We start from the raw sequence: 6,708 nt of genomic DNA on the forward strand, positions 1-6,708 counted from the left end.
CGGCACCAGGCCCGCCGCCTCTCAGGGCCCTGAAAGAATAGGATGGAGACCCATCAGGTTCCTGAGGCCGGCACATCCCTGCATCTCTGTCTCATGCAGCTCCCACCCACGCGTCCCAGGTGAGGCGGCAGTGGAAAACCTAGCCCTGGGGGCTCAGGGCAGGCGCCTCAGCCTCAGCACTGTGGACATTTCGGACGGATCGGACTCTATGGTGGGGAGTCCTCTGGGCTCCGCAGGGCACTGAGCAGCATCCCTGGCCTCCATCTACTCCATACCAGGAGCGCCCCCCCACCCCCGCCGTCACAATGCACAAACGTCCCGAGACGTTGCCTAGTGTCCTGTGGGGCAGTCACCTAGGCGAGTAATGCCTGGACGAGGGAATCCTTAGGGGGAAGAGCTGCTCTGCTCCCCAAGGCAAACAGACCAGTGCTGGCCTCGCCCACTCCTCAGCTCTCTGGTAAGAGCAGACAGAGGCCTGCCACCCAACCTCTCTCCGCTCCCATCATCCTTCCAACATAAACCCTGTGGCCTGCAGGCCTGGTGAGGATGAGAACCTTGCCCAGTGGTCATAAAACAGAAGTTCCCAGGCCAAATCGGATCTGGGAGACAGGAAGATTCACAATAGAAGGGTACGTTCGCAAAACGACACACTCTCCAGAATCCAGCAGTGTGGCAGTGTGCACTGGTTCACGCTCATAATTCCAGAGCTTTGGGAGGCCAGGCCAGGAGGATCACTTGAGCCCAGGAGTTCAAGACCAGCCTGGGCAACATGGTAAAACCCCACCTCTGGCCAGGCACACTGGCTCACGCCTGTAATCCCAGCACTTTGGGAGGCCGAGGCGGGTGGATCGCAAAGTCAAGAGATCGAGACCATCCTGGTCAACAGGGTGAAACCCCGTCTCTACTAAAAATACAAAAAATCAGCTGGGCATGGTGGCGCGTGCCTGTAATCCCAGCTACTCAGGAGGCTGAGGCAGGAGAATTGCTTGAACCCAGGAGGCGGAGGTTGCGGTGAGCCGAGATCACGCCATTGCACTCCAGCCTGGGTAACAAGAGCAAAACTCCATCTCAAAAAAAAAAAAACTACAAAAATTAGCAGCGCGTGGCAGCACGCGTTTGTAGTCCCAGCTACACAGGAGGTTGAGGCAGGAGAATCACTTGAACCTGGGAGGCGGAGGTTGCAGTGAGCCAAGATTGTACCACTGCACTCTAATCTAGCAGAGCGAGACTAGGTGGGCGGATCACCCGAGTCTGGAAGGTGAGGCTGCAGTGAGTCGTGACCATGCCACAGCACTCCAGCCTGGGCAACAAAGCGAGAGGAAAGAAAGAAAGAAAAAAAGAAAGACAGCAGGGAGGAAGGGGGGGGGAAATCAGAACCATGCGCACAAAGAGAGACCCTAGCTAAGAAAGAAGAAAGAGAAAGAAAGAGAAAAAGAGAGAAAGAGAGAGGAAAAAAAAGAAGAAAGAAAAGAGAAAAAAGAAAAGAAAATCAAAGAAAAGAAACGAAATGAAATCCGACCGTGCAATTTGGGAAAGCTGGGGTGGAAAGGACACACGCACTGGAGCAGGAAGACAGGGAGGAAAGGTTGGAAGGCAGGTCTCCTGAGCTGGGCTCACGGTGCTTGGCATGGGAATGACACCATCAGACACAATCAGCCGGCGAAAGGAGGCACCAGGGCCTGAGTCACAGAGCAGAGCAACGAGGATGCCGCCACATAATCACCAGCACCTGCCTCTTGACGGCCGCTCAACTCACAACAGGCAGAGGCTGGAAACAGCACCAAGGTCCACTGAAGGAGGAGACACACAAGACCCGGTCCCTCCACACTACAGAACATGACTCGGCCATGAAAAAGAACAGGGCTCTGACTCAGGCCACAGCCTAGACGCACCTTGAGGCTGCCACACTCAGTGAGAGAAGCCAGACACAAAAGGCCACAGAGTGTGGGATCCCATTTCTCTGAAATGTCCGGGACAGGCCCAGCCACAGAGGCGGGGGACACAGGTGGTGGCGGCTGATGGGGTCAAGGCTGGTTTCTTCCTGAGGGGATGAGAAGGCTCTAGGGTGGGACAGAGGTGATGCCTGCACGGGCCTGAGAACATATAAAAACCAGAGGACTGCACACTCTACAGCAGTGAATCGTGTGGCATGAGAAGTGTATTCAAATAAAGCTGCCGCAAGAAAAAATTAAATAAAGTAACAAGGGCCAGTAAGTCCGGGCACGGTGGCTCACGCCTGTAATCCCAACACTTTGGGAAGCCGAGGTGGGAGGATCATCTGAGGTCAGGAGTTCGGGACCAGCCTGGCCAACATGGAGAAACCCCAACTCTACTACAAGTACAAAATTAGCCAGGCATGGTGGCGCGTGCCTGTAATCCCAGCTACTTGGGGGGCTGAGGCAGGAGAATCACTTGAATCCGTGAGGTGGAGGTTGTGGTGTGCCAAGATTGTGCCACTGCACTCCAGCCTGGGTGACAAGAGCAAAACTCCGTCTCAAAAAAAAAAAAAAAAAAAAAAGAAAGAAAGAAGGGCCAGTGAAGGAGCCTGAAGGAATAACCAGACGAAGTTCAAAACTGAGGGGGAGGGGCCCGCTGTTATGGGAGTGGGCCCACTGTTCAGGGTGGGGTGTCATTCGTGGTCAGCGGCAGCTGAGTGACTTACTGAGGTGCAGCCAGGTGGGCTGCTTGTGCACCCCTCATCCCAGCCATGAATGAGGACACCGAGGCAGAGGAAGACAGTCACCTGCCAAAGCACAAAGGGACCCAGGGCCGCTGGGGACATGGACATCCCTGGATAAGACCCTAAGGCACCCAGGAAGGGTCTATGGCTCTGTGGTGAGTCGAGTGGCTGGGGAGAAAGTGAGGTGTGGGCAGGGCGGTGACAGGCAGAGGTGACAAGCAGGAGGTCACTGGTGACCACAGGGAGGTGTCAGGGCAGAAAAGAGATGAGGTCAGATACTCGCTTCCTGCTGGAGGTGCCCAGGTCCCTGTGGCAGCCCCAGCAGGGGGCCCACTCTGGGCAAACACAGAGCCCAGGGCACTGAGCAAGCCAAGGGCAGAGCTGGGACCAGGCAGACGAAGTCGCTGCCCTCAGGGGGCTCACAGTCCAGAACCATCGACAGGCTGCTTGCTGTACTGGGGCGTCCTGGGCACAGCGGGGCATTGAGCAGCACCTCTGGCCCAAACACTGTCAAGTATCCCCTTGGGACAGAATCTGCCAGCGGAGAGCTTTGCCAGGAGTCCCCAGGAGTGGCCCCCCACACACACAACTTTCCATCCTCTTCCCACTAAGTGACATGAAGAAAAAGTTCCTCAGAACCAATTCCATTCTGAGCCTCCCCAAACCCAGAAGTCCCTAGTCTACAAAACGCTCCCACCAGAAGCCCCAATAAACAGAGGGTGGTTTGAAAATCAATGGAAGGCTGGGCACAGTGACTCACGCTTGTAATCCCAGCACTCTGGGGGGCTGAGGCGGGCGGATCACCTGAAGTCAGGAATTCGAGACCAGCCTGGCCAATTCGGCAAAACCCCACCTCTGCTCTTTCCCTGCCGCCGCCGAGTCGTGCGGAGGCGGAGGCTTGGGTGCGTTCAAGATTCCACTTCACGGGTAACCCACTGCCAGGGCCGAGGAAGGCATTGCTGCTGGAGGTGTAATGGACATTAATACTGCTTTCCAAGAGGTGCCGAGGACCGCCCTCAGCCACGATGGCCTAGCGCGTGGAATTCGAGAAGCTGCCAAAGCCTTAGACAAGCACCAAGCCCATCTTTGTGTGCTTGCATCCAACTGTGATGAGCCTATGTATGTCAAGTTGGTGGAGGCCCTTTGTGCTGAAGACCAGATCAACCCAATTAAGGTTGATGACAACAAGAAACTAGAGGAATGGGCAGTTGTGTAGTAGTTAAAGACTATGGCAAGGAGTCTCAGGCCAAGGATGTCATCGAAGAGTACTTCAAATGCAAGAAATGAAGAAATGAGTTATTTGGCTCTCTCTTACACACACACACACACACACACACCCCCACACAAACACGAAAAACATCTCTACTAAATATATAAACTAGCCAGGTGTGGTGGTGCATGCCTGTAATCCCAGCTACTTGAGAGGCTGAAGCAGGAAAATTGCTTGAACCTGGGAGATGGAGGATGCAATGAGGCAACACCACGCCATTGCACTCCAGCCCGGGCAACGAGAGTGAACCTCCATCAAAAAAAAAAAAAAAAAAAAGAAAAGAAAAGAAAGGAAAATCAATGTAGCCCCACCCTGAAGACTGATGGGGCTTCTTCGTTCTAGGAACTCCTCCACCCCACCATTGCCTGTAGCCAGTGTGCGGGTTCTGAAATTTTACCTGGGAAGCAGTCAGTCACAGGGGCAAACTGGCGGGCACGACTTTGCCAAGACACCCGTCCCCAGCACAGCACGGGGCTTGCCTTTCAGCAGGAGCCTGCACCCTTAGCAAAGCCCCACGCAACCCAACTCCTCGCCGAGCGCAAGGCAGCCGGCAGCGGCCAGCAGCCAGCACACCTGCCTCCACTTGGGATTCCGAAGGAAACGACAATCGGCTGTCCCCAAAACACGGAAGGGCCCTGACACAGAAGGAAGCCCACGTGGAATTCCGCACCGCAGACAACCCAAGGGATGTCGTCAGCTTCTATCCCCACCCCACGCCCAGAGAGACCACCCTGCTTTCACTTCGAAGTCCCCGCAGGCTGTCATGCCGGGGGCGGCTGTGTGTGTTCTGGGTGGATGGCTTTCCCTTAGGCAAAGCACCCCGCTTCAGAGCACATAGGTTGGGGTGGGGGCCTCACCGTGGAGAGGCATGAGGTCATCACCGCAGGCTGGGGCGGGGCGGGGGGGATCTGTTTTCCTGCCAGAGGGGCGCCCTGAACCAGAGAATGAGTTTGGGGCGGAGAAAACGGGAAAAACAAAACAGGTGTAGGCTGTGGGTGGGGGACAGGTCCGGACGGTGGAAGGAGGGTAGGGGGTGTCAGGGGTTTGGGTAGGGGCAAAATGGCTCAGACCGGGGGCCACACTCCGCGTTTTGGGGGTCCGAGATGGCCAGGCTTGCGTTTGGAGGGAGACCCAGGGCGGGACGGAGGTTCAGTTCGGAGGAGGGACGGGGCTCGTGCTTGAACAGCTCGTCTGACGCTCTGGTGGGAGAGGTGGGTTTGGGGGGGATGGGGCTGGCACCGGGCACGCCGGGAGGGTGGGGGGCAGAAAGCAGAGGGGCGGGGTGAAACGGGGACCGCCATGTACTCGGACTGTGCCTTCGGGGCCTGGAGCACAGGACAGGGACCCCAGACACATGTTTCCGGGTGTCCCGGGCTCAGACTGCATTTTATGGGGGCGAGGGGCGGGCTGGGGCCTGGGCGAGGGACGGGGGGCGACTTCACGGGGGCAGGACTCCACCTGGGAGGCTCTGAACTGGGAAGTCCCGGGGATGACAGGCCGGAGGGAAATCTCCCGGGTTAGGAGGCGGGGTCGGCCGTTCTGGGGGTGCGCAGTGGGGTCCCCTGGTTTGGGGGGTGCAGACCTCAGCCTTTTCTAAAAAGAACGGTGGACGCTGACGGCGGCGTGGGGGAGGTGACGACTTGCAGGTGGCTCGGGGTGGGGGGTCACGGCAGGCCCCAATGTGGGGGGACGCTCGGAATTGGGTGTTAACACGGAAGATGGGGATGCTGAGCTCACCCGGGCCTAGTTCGTCCTAGGGGGCGCCATTCCAAGGGACTGGGGACTCCTGGAGGGGCCTGAGCTGGAGTGAGGGTCGCAGCCAGCCCCGCCGGCACGCTTTTGGGGGGTCGCGATCGAGCTCCGCCGCCTGTGGCCCGGGGGGGCGGGTCCCCGACCCCGGCGGCCTCACCTGGCTCGCTCCCGTCGCTGGCTGGCTCCCGCCGACCCCGCCTTTCTCGGCACCGCACGGCGCCCGCCTCCGACCCCCACAGCTCCCGCAGGCCCAGCGGCGGCCGCCGCTGACAGGATCCCGGGCTCCGCGGTCCCTAATATGGCGGCGGACGCTGCTCCGCTGCCTCCCGGCTCCCTCCCTCCGGCGCGCGCGCCCCACGGGCCGCGCGCGCCCCCGCGACCCGGCCACGCCCCCACGCCGACGCGCGGCGCATCGCGACCACGCCCCCCCGCCGGCTCGACCCCGCCAGACCCCGCCCACTCCAAGCGGGTGCGCCTGCGCACGATGTGCATCTCGGGAGGACGTGACGTCTCCCGCTATTCGAATCAATACAGGAAGCGCGACGCCAAGCGTTGCCCACGGCAACCGCGGCCGGAATAGGACCCACCGGGCGCTAGACGATGCGGAAATGGCTCTGCCAGGTGTAGGGCGTCGTTCCATTGGGGATAGGCGCGGAATTCAGAGCCTCAGGTCGGACCCGCCCCAGGGTAGATCGAAGCCAGGCATGCCACGCCTAACGAGGGCAGATGGAACCCAACCACAGGTGCATGTGCCGAAACAAACGCCACAGCTGAAAATCATTCATTTATTCAACAAACATGCCTTGCCTCCTACTGAGTGCTCCTCCTCCAGGCCCCAGTGAGACAGCAGGCAACAAAACAAGTTTTTAGGCCGGGCGCGGTGGCCCAAGCCTGTAATCCCAGCACTTTGGGAGGCCGAGGCAGGTGAATCACCTGAGAACAGGAGTTCGAGACCAGCCTAGCCCACCTGGTGAAACCCCCCTCCCTACTAAAAATACAAAATTAG

General features: G+C 58.7%; 1 protein-coding gene and 1 pseudogene across 2 annotated transcripts in view; one reads left to right on the plus strand and one right to left on the minus strand.

The window, feature by feature from the left end:
- The window catches only part of FZR1 (fizzy and cell division cycle 20 related 1), a 29,892-nt gene extending 23,821 nt beyond the window's left edge, over positions 1 to 6,071 (minus strand). For both annotated transcript variants that reach the window (XM_032252286.1, XM_032252284.1), the window contains exon 1: positions 5,860 to 6,071. The gene's annotated coding sequence lies outside the window, so the exon portion shown is untranslated. The remainder of the gene's footprint in view (positions 1 to 5,859) is intronic.
- On the plus strand, positions 3,332 to 3,989 carry LOC116532778 (annotated as a pseudogene).
- Positions 6,072 to 6,708: the final 637 nt, after the last annotated feature.

The sequence above is a fragment of the Sapajus apella genome, unplaced genomic scaffold (genome assembly GCF_009761245.1).
Source record: "Sapajus apella isolate SASKATOON/1434 unplaced genomic scaffold, GSC_monkey_1.0 scaffold77, whole genome shotgun sequence".
Classification (NCBI taxonomy): Eukaryota; Metazoa; Chordata; class Mammalia; order Primates; family Cebidae; genus Sapajus; species Sapajus apella.